We start from the raw sequence: 15,933 nt of genomic DNA on the forward strand, positions 1-15,933 counted from the left end.
ATATACAGAACATGCCCTATGAGAATAGACTGAGTGAACAAGGCCTTTTCTCCATGGAGTGACAGAGGATGAGAGGTGACCTGATAGAGGTGTATAAGATGATGAGTGGCATTGATCATGTGGATAGTCAGAGGCTTTTTCCCAGGATTGAAATGACTAACATGAGGGAGCATAGTGTTACATGTCCACAGTTTCGTTTTCCTCAGAGTCCATAGTTTCGTTTACTGTGGGAGTCACGTGTCCCCAGTTTCGTTTTACTTTAGAGTCCACAGTTTCGTTTCTGTTAGCGTTACCGTATGATGTATCTTGACCGTATAGAAGAAATGTGGACATTTTGCTGAGATGGGAGTTGAAGGAAGGAGAGAGAGAGAGAGAGAGAGACAGAGAGTGAAGATTGCAGGCTTCAAGCTGTCTGAGAACAGCTCACAATCGAGAAGGGTAAAAGTCTAATGCTTACCCATACCCAAAGGACTGGGTTAATCAGCAGCACACTATGCTTTGTGGAGACATGTCCGGCCTTCGTATGATCCATGGGTGTTGATTCTGTGACAGTCACTTTGTGATATCACTCTTTGTGGACTTCGGAACAGTATTCCTCAGCTGGGATCTTCAGTAACCGTTTCTTCATTCACTAGCCGTGGAATCTTTGGAATTCATTGTGACCGCCTCGTCGTTGCATCGTGAATCCACAAGTATCTCCTCTCATCTATTTCATGAATTACTGGGACTCTCTGAACTGCCACTTTAAGACTGCTCGAGTAAGGTTTGTTAAGAACCGGTTCTAAGTTTGACTGTTTAGGAGCTCTAAATGCATAACACTCTTAACTTCTTGTTTAAGGAAGTAGTTTATTTAATTTTCTATATTTTTGAGTAGATGTAAATAAATATAGTTGTTTTAATATTAAAACTTGACTTAATTTGTCATCCTTTGCTGCTGGTACTTTACAAAATCATGACAAAACTGGGGCCTCGTCCGGGAGATGAACAAAATTGGAGATTATTGATTGATTATTGATTTCATTAGCTACTATGCTTTTGATTGACTTGTGTGGGGAAACCAGCAGCAATGGACATTGGGATATTTCTGGCATCACCAGACCCTAAGGCGTTGGGGGAGGCCAGAAAGGATGACTTGTTGGCCATTACTAAGGAGCAGGGACTTACTGCAGTAAAACGGGATATAAAAAAGGTACAGATTCAGAGGAGAGTAGCTGAGCACTATATTTCTTTGAGGAAGTTTGATGAGGTGGTGTTAGAAAGGGTTCCTGAAAGTAAACCCAGTGATCTTGAGCTCCAGTTCGAGTTGGAAAAACTAGTTTGAGGCTTGAGTTAAAACAAAAACAGCTCCACTCCGAGTTAAGAGGAAAACAGCTCGAGATTGAGTTACCACAAAAACAGCTTGAAGCTGAAGAAGCATAAAAACAGAGGCGGTTTGCAGCTGAAGAAACAGAGAAAAAAAGGTTTGAGCTAGACAGGATTGAGAAGTTACAGCAAGGGGATCCAATATTTGACTCTGGTGATAAGTTTGTTGCCAGTTGGGAAGTTAAATTGGTCCCTCCATTTGATGAAACTGAGGTTGATAAATACTTTTAGCATTTTAATAAAGTGGCTCAGAGCCTAAAGTGGCCAAAAGAAAGTTGGCTTCTCTTGTTACAGAGTGTATTTAAGGGTAAGGCTCAGCAGGCTTATTCTGCCCTATCAATGGGAGATGCAGCTAATTTTGAGATCATGAAATGGGCTGTACTTAAACCCTATGAATTGGTCCAGAAGCCTACAGGCAATGGTTTAGAAATTTGAGGAAATCTGTGAACAAGACTTATGCGGAATTTGCTTATGAGAAGTTTGTGTGGTGTGTTTTGACCGCTGTTGCACATCTAAAAATGTCAATGGTGATTTTGACAACTTGAAGAGTTGGTTTTAATTGAAGATTTAAGAGGTGCATCCCTAATGACATAAAGGCATACATAGATGAAAAGGATACCGCCACTTTGCAAGAGTCTGCTAAATTAGCAGATGAGTTTGCCTTATCCCACAAGTTTAAGTCTACCCTGAGTAAGACTTTCCAAAAGAGTAGCATGGATAGTCAGGGTAAACCAGAAATTAAATCTGGGTCTAGTGACAAAGGTAAGGATGAAGGGAAACAACTAAAGGAGAAGCCCTCTGGTCCTACTTGTCACTATTGTAGGAAACCTGGTCATGTAATGTCTAATTGTTTCCTTCTTCTTCATTTTTCTTCTCACAGAAACATCGGCATGATGCTAAGCTAGGGCACATCATCAGTGATGTTACCTGGGGTAGTCAGGTGCTTCGGGTCTTTCAACATCAAACACCCTTGCCCAGATTGATCAGACCCCAGCCTGTGCCCTAGCATTAATCCACGGATCTGCGCTCTTTATCCAGAGCCATCTTGATGCTTTCTCTGCTGCATCTATGGTGGCAGAAATGGTTCTCCTTCTTCTCTCTCCCGTGATTCCAAGTGCAGTGTATACTTTGCAGAGCAACTGGCCTGCAAAGCCACGACAGCCGACCTCCACGGGCCAACACTTTGCTCTCCAGCCTCTTCTTTGACAGTTGTTCTTCAGATCTTCATACTTGGCTCTTTTCCGCTTGTAGGCCTCCTGCGTACATTCTTCTCATGGCACCATAAGCTGAAGCATAAGAGCATGCTTCAATGAGTCGGACCACAACACAATGTCGGGCCACAATGTAGTCTCTGTGATATGGGGAGGACACTGCAACTGGTTTCCCAGGTCTGCCTTCAGCTTCCAGTCCTGTGCAGTGGAGAGCAACCCAGTTGCTTTCTGGTGTTCTGTTGGGCTTTCCCCTCTTTGACAAAGCAGATGGTATTCTTGACCGGACTTGTTTTCCGGCAGATGTTAAGGGTGCAGCAGATTGTCTCAGCAATTGTCCGGAGGACCTGGTCATGCCGCTACCAATAATGGCCATCAGCAAGAGCTCTGGGGCAGCAGCTCAGAAAATGCTCTAGCGTATCGGTCTTCTCACAGAGAGGGCAAGCTGGTCATTCTGCAAGACCCCAGCAGTGCAGGTTGGATGGGCTAGGAAGGACATCATAAACAGCCTGGATAAGGAACTTGATGCGCTGTGGATCCACCTTCCAGAGATCATTCCATGTGATCTTTCGCTCGATCACCTGCTCCCATTTGGTCCAGGCTCCTTGCTGTTTCATTGCCACTGCTCTGCTGGTCCTCTCCTCCTCCACAGCTGCCCTTACTTCATTCTGGACCAGTTCTCGTCGCTCTTTCCCTTGTACTTTGTCAAAATGGGGGACTTCAAGGCTTCCAGGTCCAACTCCTCCCTTGGCGACTGGCCCCACCAGCACATCAGCACTTTGTGGCACAGTTGCGCCTCAGCTTCTTCCACAGCAGCTCCTGCTCTCCACTTTCTTCCAGTTCTCACCGCCACTCTTTCTCCGGCAACCTTTGGATCTGAAGATTCCCGGAACTGCAGCACCTCTCTTACTCACAAAACCTTGAACTCCTCCTCGATGGATTTCAGGGGGAGCCTCGGTTTGCAGTTATTCCCAAACAGAGCGATGCTGCTGATGTTCCTTGGTAAACCCGGCCATCTTCGCAGGAACTGGCTGATAACGCTCTCTAATTCAGCAACAGTGGAAATCGGAATCTCATAGAGGAGCAGTGGCCAGAGGATTCTTGGTAGTATACCGTGCTGGTAGATACATGCCTTAAACCGTCCTGGAAGGCCAGTCCTGTCAACCTCTTGCAACCATTGTTCAAACTCCCCACAGGTGTATCCTATTGCCACCTTATCTCTGAGTGTGGCATCAAACATATTCCCAAAACTTTTAACAGGGTTCTCTGTGATGGTAGGAATTGGAATGTCAGAAAAGAAGGAAAAGGAGGCAAATCCAGATGCCTGTGTTCAAAATGTTGAAACACCTGTGAACCCCTTGGGGTTCTTAACATTATTATGAAGCTCTGTCAAAGGCTAACACGTCTGGTCAGGTTAGGAAAGAATTTCTTCATTTTACATCAGATAGGTTTGTTTCAGTAAAGGAAGGGTCAACCCGGGTACCGGTGAAAAGTCTTTGAGATACTGCGGCTTCTCAGTCACTTATGTTAGACAGTGTTCTAAAGTTTGGTGATGAGAATGTCACTGGTGAAGTAAATCTTATTCGAGGTATTGGATGCGACGCTGTTCCTGTACCTTTGCACAAGGTAATATTGAAGTCAGAGTCAGTTTCAAGACTTGTTACAACAAGACTACAACCCAATTTACCGGTGGAAGGTATTTCTTTGTTGTTAGGGAATGACCTAACAGGTGGTAAAGTTGTTCCTGCAGTGCAGCTGACAACTAAGACAATCAATGATGATTCAAAGACAGACCCTAACATTTATCCTTAGTGTGCAGTAACTCGAGCTAGTCCAAGAAACTTGCCAGTACGGATGGGCCTGTGCAGCATGATTCGGCTACTCATGATAGCCCAAATAGGGAATCAGATTTTGATGATTTGTCAGGGACTTTCCTGGATCCTGGTGAAATATTGTTTCACCAGGATCCAGGTATTAATTCTGATAATAAAGGTTTATCTCTGTCTAGGAAGAAGTTTATAGCAGAACAGAGCAGAAACCCTGAGATTGAAGCTTTAAGAGAAAAAGCTCTCTCAGGTGAGCAGATTGACAAAGTGCCAGTGGGGTTTTATTTCAAAGATGGAGTGTTAATGAGGAAGTGGAGACCACCTGATATTCCTGCAAGTGAGGAATGGGCAATTGTTCACCAGGTTGTAGTTCCTAAAGCCCATAGGAATGAGATTTTTATTTTGATCCATAGTAAATCCTTGGGGACCGTCTAGGTGTGAAGAAAGCTGTGAACAAATTTTTAAAACAATTCTTCTGGCCTAGTTTGAGGAAAGATGTTGCAACATTTTGCTGGACTTGTCACACTTGTCAGATTGTGGGTAAAGCTAATCAGGTCACCCCAGTGGCCCCACCGCGGCCTATTCCTGCATTTGGTGAACCTTTTTCAAAAGTTATTGTCGATTGTGTTGGCCCATTGTCAAAGATTAAAGCCGGTCATCAGTATTTGCTAACTATCATGTGTACGGCATCTAGATTTCCAGAGGCAATACCTCTCAGAAATGTAAAAGCCAAAACTGTGTTGAAGGCTCTCGTAAAGTTTTTTTACTTTATTTGGTTTGCCTGAAGAAATTCAGTCTGATCAAGGGAGTAATTTTATGTCAGGATTATTCCAGCAGGTAGTTTAGAAACTGGGAGCCAAACAGATTATATCATCTGCATATCATCCAGAATCCCAAGAGGCCTTAGAGAGATTCCATTCTACACTCAAAACTATGATTAGGACATTCTGTATTGAAAATGAGAAGGACTGGGATGAGGGAGTTCATTTGCTTTTATTTGCAGTAAGGGAGACAGTACAACAGTCCCTAAGCTTTAGTCCCTTTGAACTTGTGTTTGGTCACTAGGTCCAAGGACCTTTGGCATTGTTAAAGGAACAGTGGGTTAAGAATGACCTGCATGTTAATTTGCTAGATTATGTTTTGAAGTTCAAGGACAAATTGCAAAGGGGTTGCAACCTAGCAAAGGAAAATTTAAAATCAGCCCAGGAAAGAATGAAAATTTGGTATGATAAACAAGCCCAAATGAGGTCATTCAAGTGGGGAGATAAAGTGCTTGTTTTGTTTCCTGTACAAACCAACCCTCTACAGGCTAAGTTTCATAGTTCCTATGAAATTGTGGCTAAAGTTAATGATAAGGACTATGTAGCCAAAATCCTAGATAGACAAAGGCCAACGCAGCTTGTCACATAAATATGTTTAAGCTGTATCATGAAAAACTGCAGCTATGGCGGTTGCTGTAAACCAAGATGGATGTGAGCTTGTTGGAAATTTATTAGCTGATCCATCTGAGGCCTAGGTTAAAGCAAACATTATTCCAGTGTGACGACGAACCAAGTTATCAGAAGATTGATGCTGATGAGAGAGATAAGGGAGACAATGAAGAAACATTCAAATTGCTAATAAGAGAGAAGAGAGAGTTTAACGAGAAAGAAACACATTTCAGATATTGACAGACGGATTCTTTGAACTTAAACTGTTTGAAGTTTGATGGACAGCTGATACCCCAACAGGGGGATAAAAACAACAGGTTTGCTAAGGCATGACACACACCACGAGAGCACGAGTTAACGAGACCCTGGAAGAGCGGTGCACCCCCACAAGTTGGTAGGAGTTGGAGGTCTGGTTCGAAGGAACTGACCATAGACTGACAGGGTGAAAAGGTACGATCAGCAGGAATCTGATGTGTGTGTCTGCCCTTGCCTGGGTGCCGGGTTCACCGCGGAAGAACGATTGTATCCAGAATAGAGGGGTCACAGTCGGTGACCACAGAAGACATAACAAAGGGTCCGCCCGAAAGCCAACTGCGAAGAACAAAGGTCTGCTGAATCAGATTTGCATATCTCTATCTCTCTCTCTCTCTCTCTCTCTCTCTCCAACGGCACAACAGCGATTACTGCAAACTGTACTAAGCTGAACTGAACTCTGCATCACTTGAGACTGATCATTTTACCCCTAGACTGTAATACAGCTTGGTTAATTCCTATTACCCTAGTTCTGTGTACATGTGTTTTATCATTGCTAACCTGTTGCATTTATATCCTTACGATTAGAGTACTATGTTACTTATTTCTTTAATAAAACTTTATTAGCTTCTGTTAAACCAGACTCCAACTGAGTGATCCATTTCTGCTGGTTTGGCAAACCAGTTACGGGGTACGTAACATAAGTGGGGATCTCATCCGCGATTTTGAACGCCAAATTTGGGACTGGGTAAATTGATTAGATTAAAATTCCCGAAAGAAAGACAGGGCAAACAGCAGAAATGGAGATTGAGGAATTTCTAAAGGCGCCAACCTTGGAGGCATTAGAGGATGCCAGGAAATCAGAGTTGGCAACTGTTGCCAAATGGTTGAATCTTTTTAAGGGGAAGTCGACAATGAGGAGAGCGGAGACGCACAGAGCTATCATAGAGCACTATGTATCTAAAGGTGTGTTTCCCCAAGGGGAGCTGGGGGTGGTATCTCTGGGCAAACCTGGCGGAGAAGCAGTACAGCTGCAGATGGAAAAATTGAGACTCGAGCACGAGTTCCGGGTAAAACGACTGGAGCTGTTTTGCTTCAGAGTGTACTAAAAGGAAAAGCTCAACAAGCTTACTCGGCATTGTCTGCAGAAAATGCCTAGAGGTATGATGTGGTGAAAGAAGCGATACTCAGGATTTATGAGTTGGTCCTGGAGGCATACCGGCAGAAGTTCCGGAATGCGAGGAAGCAGTGGGACCGCACATATTTAGAGTTTGCCCGAGAGATACAGATGTATTGTGAGTGTTTGTGCGCCTCGAAAGGGGTCACTGGAGATTATGATAGACTGCTACAGCTAATACTGATTGAACAATTTAAAGGTTGTGTCCCTGAAGGTATGAGACCCTACCTAGATGAGAAAGAGGCAGAAACCTTAGCCGTAACTGCTAAGTTAGCGGATGAATATGCGTTAACACACAAAGCAAAGTTTACCCCGAGTAAAAGCTACCGGAAGGGTAGTCAGGAGGGCGGGGAGAGTCCGCCAGAAAAGCCAGAAAGTAAGCCGGAGACTAGGGAGAAGGATAAGGAAGACCGGAAGCAGTTTGGTAGGAAGTCTCCTGGGGTCGTAGGCTATAATTGTGGGAAAGCCGGTCACTTTGCGTCCAGGTGCTTTGCCCCAAAGAAGGAGACGGGGAAAGGAAAAATGGTTCCGACTGGCTGTATTGAGCTAGCAAACAAACCGCTAGGGGAGAAGAGGTCCGATAAAGTTCAGGAAGGGCGCGAGAAGTTTATCTCGGTCGGATTGGTGTTGGTGAAGGAGGGGTTAAACCCGGTTCCAGTACGGATCTGGAGAGACACTGGAGCTTGTCAGTCATTGATATTAAAGAGTGTGTTAGACTTTAGTTCAGAGACCCAGACTGGGGAGGTCAGGGTGATAAAAGGCATTGGGAAAGGGACTGAAGCAGTACCTTTACACCAGGTACACCCAAAAAGCGACTTGGTCTCCGGACCGGTCACGATCGGGGTGAGGCCCGAATTACTGATGGATGACGTGGAGGTCTTACTCGGTAATGACCTCACTAGCGGAAATGTGTTCTCAGCAGTAAAACTGACAGGCCAGCCTGCCAGCATTGAGGCCCCACCCACAGACTCACAGGTTTATCCCGTTTGCGCAGTGACTCGGCGCATGTCCAGAAAGGCTGCCGAAGCTAATATAGATTTAGCTGAGACATTTTTACCAGCCTTGTACCAGGAGGGGTAAGAAAGTGTGAAGAAGGAGCAGAGTGGAGCGGAAGGAAGTGAGGGAGTTGAGGCAGATTTATCATTAGTGAGGAAGGAATTTATACAGGCACAGGAGTGAGATGAGGAGCTGATGGTTTTGACGGAGACAGCTCTCTCCGAAGCAGAATTAAAAAGGGAGCCAGTGGGCTATTATGTGAAGGAGGGAGTACTAAGGAGGAAATGGAGACCAAGTACCGTGCCTGCAGATGAGGAATGGGAGGGTGATAGTGCCGAAAATTTATGGGGATGAGATTTTTAACCTGGCCCACAAGATACCCCTCGGTGGACATTTTGGGGTGAGGAAAACAGTCGATAAAATCGTGAAGGAGTCTTACTGGCCGCACAGGAGGAAGGATTCTATTGACTATTGTAGATGTGAGCTAACACAGTTACAGGCTATTGATATGCTAACAGCTTGCCACAATAAGAGAACAGAGCTAGTCGATGTTGAAAATGAATGAGGCTAGGGTGCCACCTGATTAAGGGGAAAACCCATTTTGAAAAGATAAGTATGGTGCCAACCAGATGGGAAAACTCCATTATTTTGGCCAACTTTGCTGATGAGTTCTCTCACTTAATCCCCGAACAGAGCGAGCCGCTGATAAAGCTAATTAACCAGCACGCCCACATAGGTCCAGATGTCCCGAGGCAATGTAAAGAGCTGGGACATGGAGCTGTTGCCACATCAGGTCAGCCTAGTGAGCAACACTCCTATAGAATGATTAATTCAGTGACAAACGGGCTAAAGAACACAGAAGTGTATATTGGCGATGTAGTGGTCTGGAGTGACACGTGGGAGGAGCACATTACGACAGTAGAGGAGCTGTTTAAAAAGCTGTTTGAAGCCAGCCTGACAGTGAACCTCGCAAAAAGTGAATTCTGCCACGCGAAGATCACTTATCTGGGATTTGTTGGTAAGACAACGGCAGCTGGCACCGATGCAGGCTAAGGTGCGAGCTATCTCTGAAGTCCCTACCCCGACAGACAAGAGAGCCCTGAGAAGGGGGTACTATAGGAAGTTTTGCAAAAACTTTGTGGATATTACCCTCCCTCTTACTAAGCTCTTGCAAAAGAATGCGAAGTTTGTGTGGGATGATCTTTGTTACATCTGTCCGGCACGGAAACCACTAATAATTTACATTGATCACAACCCATTAGTGTTTTTGGCCACTATGAAGGATAAAAACAAAAGGTTGCTAAGTTGGAGCCTGGTCTTAGAGGAACTTGATATTCAAAATAAAACATATAAAAGGAACGGAAAATGTGATTGCTGACTGTCTGTCAAGGTGTTGAAAACTTAAAGTTCTCTGTATTAGCCAAATAGCTGATGACCCTGTATATTAGTGTGTATCTAATAATGTATTCATGCCTATAATTTTTACCCCGGTAAAAATCCTTTGAAGGATAGGGGTGTGACAACAAACCAAGTTACCAGAAGATTGATGCTGATGAGAGAGAGAAGGGAGACAATGAAGAAACATTCAAAATGCTAATAAAAGAGAAGAGAGAGTTTTACGAGAAAGAAACACATTTCAGATATTGACAGACCGATTGCTTTGAACCTGAACTGTTTGAAGTTTGATGGACAGGCGATACCCCAGCAGGGGGATAAAAAGAACAGGTTCGCTAAGGCACAACACACACCATGAGATCACGAGATAACGAGACCCTGGAAGAGCGGTGTGCCCCCACAAGTTCGTGGGAGTTTGGAGGTCTGGTTTGAGGGAACCAACCATAGACTGACAGGGTGAAAAGGTACGATCGGCGGGAAGCTGGTGTGTGTGTCCGTCCTTGCCTGGATGCCGGGTTCACCGCGGAAGAATGGTTGTATCCGGAGTGGAGGGGTCACAGTCGGTGACCACAGAAGACATAAAAAGGGGTCCGCCCGAAAGCCAACTGCGAAGAACAAAGGTCTGCTGAATCAGATTTGCATATCTCTATCTCTCTCTCTCTCTCCAACGGCACAACAGCGATTACTGCGAACTGTACTAAGCTGAACTGAGCTCTGCGTCACTTGAGACTGATCATTTTACCCCTAGACTGCGATAGAGTTTGGTTGATTCCTATTACCCTAGTTCTGTGTACATGTGAGTGTTATCATTGCTAACCTGTTGCATTTATATCCTTACAATTAGAGTACTGTGTTACTTATTTCTTTAATAAAACTTTATGATCTTCTGTTAAACCAGACTCCAACAAGTGGTCCATTTCTGTTGATTTGGCAACCCAGTTACGGGGTACGTAACACCAGCCAGATTGACAAATTTGACTATTTTGGAAAATATTGATGAGAAACTGGCTCATTTATAGCCACAGTAGCGGCAGCAGATGAAGCAGTTAATTATGAAATTTAAGGATTTATTTCCTGATATCCCAAAAAGAAACACAGTGGCCTTACATGATGTAGATGTGGGTAATAACACATCTATAAAACAACATCGATATCATACGGATATTGAAAAATGTAAACTTTCTGAACAAGAAATTGAGTATATGTTAGAAAATGATATTATTAGATCTACTTTGGATTGGAGTTCACCTTGTGACATGGTACCTAAACCAGATAGTAGTACCAGATTCTGCACTGATTACCAAAAGGCGAATGTTGTAACAAAAATAGATGCTTATCCAATCCCTAGAGTGGATGATTGTGTAGACAAGGTTGGAAAAGTTAAGTTTATTACAAAGATTGATCTGGCAGACAGGAAGGCTCTTCAGCAGGCTGTTAAGACTGTTCAATCCATCACCAGCACTCGCCTACCAGTCGTCAAGGTGCCTGAAAAAAGCCACCTTTATATTGAAATACCCACCCTGGTCATGGACTGTTTCTTTCACTCCCACCAGAAGTGAGGCTACGTAGCATCCACGCCACACCACCAAAATCAAAAAAGGTTACTTACACTAAAGAAAGCTTATCTACACCCTCCACCCATTAACCTACCCCACCACACTCCACACCACCATTACATTATCATTTCCAGCCAGGCATCTTATGTATAGGTACTCCTATACCTAGTGTCATTTTATGTACATACAATTAGTCCACATGTATATTGCTAATCTTATGGATTAAATATGGTATATACAAATATGTTTATATTAAATGTATTTATATTTATTTTGTTTTTATATTGTGCTTTTTATGACCATTGAGTCTTTTTGTACTGTATCAGATGTTGAGTACAATTATTTTCTTTTCCTTTATAGACAATAAATAATTTTGAATCTTGAACATCTAAAGCACCTTTAACTTTACAGGCAAGCTCATTTTGCAATTACAAAATACAGAACATTATTCTTCTATGGGAATAATAAGGCACTGATATTCTCCCCCCCAAAAGTTGAAAATTAAGAACTTCTGTTTAGATAGTTACCTATAAAATGAACTTCAAGATCTGTTAAAACAATTTACAAATTCTTTGGTGGGCCAAGGCTGACAGTTCTGTTAATAATTAAGACTTTTGGTCTCCAATTATTTGCCACATTATCAAATGCCCCATTTAGAAGTTTTTGAATTTCATAAACCAATTCAAATGAATTTGAAATTTTTCAGGGGTTAAAAATAGCCATTATAAAGAAATATGGCTGATAATTAGAGTCAACCTATGTGTATATGTGTCATGTAAGTAAGTGGGGTGTATGGGGTGCCAGGGAGGGGTAGCTCTGGTGGAGGAACATGTCGCATCCTTTTCAAGTCGGTTAGTCCACCTTTGGTCCCCACCTGGCATTCAGCTCTCACCTGTGGCTCCCCGTAGCTGTTTGCATGCGACAGCGGCCACACCCGGGGCAACAGCTTCGACAAGCCGGCTAAACCGGGTGAGGGTAGCCGATGGGTCTCAAACCCTCGGTGAGACAGGGAGTTGTCTATCCCAGCATGTGAAGACAGACTCCGGCGGATTGAGCAGACGAGACCAATGGAAGGTCCAATGGTCAAGAAGGCGGTCTCTGTAAGCGTCGTGGAACGTGTAGATCAGGACAAAACACAGAAGACGTCCTGGTCATCCACTGCGAATAGTCCCATCTCCAGTCATCTCGACTCTGTCCTGCCACTGGATCCAGATGAGAATTGGGAAAAGCGAGTGAGGCAGATACTGTGAAACTCTCCCTCACTTAAATTCAAATCACGAATTCATAATGGTGTCAAGGTCCTCATCCACATCAACGATGGATGAACACGAGTAAGGAACTTCTTATTTGCCAACTGCTCACTTACAAGTTGATTACAAATAATCAGAGAATGTTAATATGTTTGAAATGTTGGATAGGATAACCATATAGCAAAAGTAAAATTAAGGATGATGACAGTTTAAAGTAGATAAACATCTAATCCTAAACATTATATATACCAGGTTATTAAAAAACATACATGAAGAAATTTTAGAACTTCTGACTAAATTTTTCTATCAACCCTGACTACAGCAAGCTTAAATCACTTATAATGTTGCAACATTGTTCAAACAAAAGATGAAAGGTAACTGAATAATTAGAGCCCATTTAAAGCTTAGGGGCAGAAAGATTTTTGAAAAAATGTTGCGGTTATCCCTGTCTAAGTCCCATGGAAACCACAAGAGATGATCATGATAATGATCAGGCCCCTGACAGAAAGGAGAAACCGGCGCCTTTCGCACAATATATGTGGAGCACAATTCAGATGTATAATGCTCCACCCTCAGGATCTTTTCAGACCTTATTGCATGATATTATCTGTGGACAAGGGATGGAAAAGGAAGGCAGAGCTGCGATATCAGACTTGCCAAGAACTGAGAGGGGGGTTGCCAGACGATGAGGATTAGACCAATCAGATAATCCAGGGTTTGGAAAAAGCACTCCAACAGCCTGTTAACATCACTAAAGTACTAGAATATAATCCAAAACCCGGGTAATCAGGGTCGGATTACTGACAGCATTTTGTATCATGCTACGAGACTTATGCAGGGCAACCAGATCTTCAATAATCTTCTCTATTGTCTCCCTTTTAAATTAGCCACGATGATTAAGACCACTGGCCAGATAATGACCATAATCGGATGTGACGGGCTGTAGTTTACTACTGGGATCCCAGCGCAGAGTCCAGAACTGTCTCAAAGGGAGTTGTAATTAAGCATGAATTTGTCCAACGGGGTGAGGGACACCGATGGGGGTCAGATAATGGCCGGCATCGTAAACATACTCCGGAACCAGGAAACCAGGATTGGGATCAATTCTCTGATTGGCCTTACCCCACTATAATGGTCCATATGACCCAGGACCCGTCCAGCTGATGGCAATAAGGGGGCAACCCCATCGACCTTTTCCCCCGAGTGAAGAAATGGGCCACCCCAGCGAGCACCCATGTCCAGGGAAGCTTAGCCTGGATTGTGTTTTAACTCTGGCCAACCAGGACACTGGCAGGCAAGGTGCCCTGGGGACAACAGAGACGCCCAGTTTCAAACCAGACCATCTCCCCATTCTCCATGAACAATCCTTTTGCTAAATGACTCTCGAAAATGTTGCCCATTGTAAGTAGTGATCCACAAGAGGAACCCAACAATATCCTCCAGCTAGCTGGAATTCAGCTTCCATTTATGATTGATAAGGGGGCAAGCACTTCCACCCTCGATCATGTCGGAACATGGATTCCGGCTTTCCGGGGCCACCATTCCCCCCCTGGGGTTCGAGGGGTCTGAATGAACATACCAACGGACACAATTCCTAAGGGTGGAGTTTCAGGGAAGGCAGTATATATCCTGGTAACTACAGCTTCTAATATTACCCTACATCAGCCTGTAAATGTGCTGGCTTCCCACTCGGTGGTGGAGCTTTTGACCTCTCGACAGACACAGCACCACACTCAGGCACGACAAAATCGCTATGAGACAGCCTCACTGAGCAACCTGCAGCTGACGTTTTCTCTCTGCTCCACTTTAAACCCGGCCACTTCCCTAACATCGCCATCCAGGTTACATACGATTCTGAACACGACTGTGTACAACGAAATCAACTCCTCACTACAGCCCATGAGGACCTCACAGACTAACCCTTACCGAACCTGACATAACTAATGGTAGTTCTTTCATGGGCCCTCAAGGCCAGAGATGTTCCAGCTATGCTGTGGTCACAGATGACATGGTGCTCAGCCTGGACCGTGTTTTAACTGTGGCCAACCAGGACACTGGAAGGCAAGGTGCCCTGGGGTCAGCAGAGACGCCCAGTTTCAAACCGGACCATCTTCCCATTCTCCATGAACAATCCTTTTGCTAAATGACCCTCGAAAATGTTGCCCATTGTAAGTAGTAACCTGCAAGAGGAACCCAACAATAATTCTTCAGCTAGCTGGAATTCAGCTTCCATTTATGATTGATAAGGGGACAACCACTTCCACCCTCGATCATGTCAGAACATGGATTCCGGCTTTCCGGGGCCACCATTCCCCCCCTAGGGTTCAAGGGGTCTGAATGAACATACCAACGGACGCAACCCCTATGGGTGGAGTTTCAGGGATGGCAGTATATATCCTGGTAACTACAGCTTCTAATATTACCCTACATCAGCCTGTAAATGTGCTGGCTTCCCACTTGGTGGTGGAGCTTTTGACCTCTCGACAGACACAGCACCACACTCAGGCACGACAAAATCGCTATGAGACAGCCTCACTGAGCAACCTGCAGCTGACGTTTTCTCTCTGCTCCACTTTAAACCCGGCCACTTCCCTAGCATCGCCATCCAGGTTACAAATGATTCTGAACACGACTGCGTACAACGAAATCAACTCCTCACTACAGCCCATGAGGACCTCACAGACTAACCCTTACCGAACCTGACATAACTAATGGTAGTTCTTTCATGGGCCCTCAAGGCCAGAGATGTTCCAGCTATGCTGTGGTCACAGATGACATGGTGCTCGAGCAGGCAGCCTTTCAACCAGCTGTGACAGCACAAAAAGCTGAGTTATTTGCCCTCACTCATGCCTGCATCCTCACCACCAACAAACATGCAAACACCTACACTGATGCTCGATACGCCTTCGGGGTAGCTCATGACTACGGAATGCTTTGGGAATGCCGGGGTTTCCTCACCTCCTCAGGACATCCTATTAGCAATGCTACGTTTGTACAGGCTCTGCTCACTGCCTTGCAGCTTCCAAAAACATTGGCCATTATCAAATGTCCTCCTCCCCTGAAGACCAGACTGATAAAACCTCCACCAGTAACGCCATGGCTGATGAGACTGACAAAGCCACAGCCCAGAGACTCGAAATTATAGTCCCACCGGGGCCCCACCAAAACCTCCTGCGCCTCTCAGACAGCACGGGTATGCCAGACATGCAAGCCATACGTAGGTTTCAGGGGACGCCCCTGAGGAGGAACACAGACTGTGGTCACAGATGGGCTGTAAGGAGGGTCCTGTGACGGGCCTCTGGTTCACCCCTGCAGGACAGGTCTGCATCCCTACCCAATCTCTACCAATCCTCCTTGATTATACTTATACTTGTACTCACCTCGGAAATGAGGGGGGGTAAACAGTTTGCTGCAAACATAGTGGCTTCGGAAATTGCAGCAAGTGGCAGCAAAGAGGACAAAAGCATGTTTATATGCTGTA

This window comes from Mobula hypostoma, chromosome Y (genome assembly GCF_963921235.1).
Source record: "Mobula hypostoma chromosome Y, sMobHyp1.1, whole genome shotgun sequence".
In the NCBI taxonomy this organism is placed as follows: Eukaryota; Metazoa; Chordata; class Chondrichthyes; order Myliobatiformes; family Myliobatidae; genus Mobula; species Mobula hypostoma.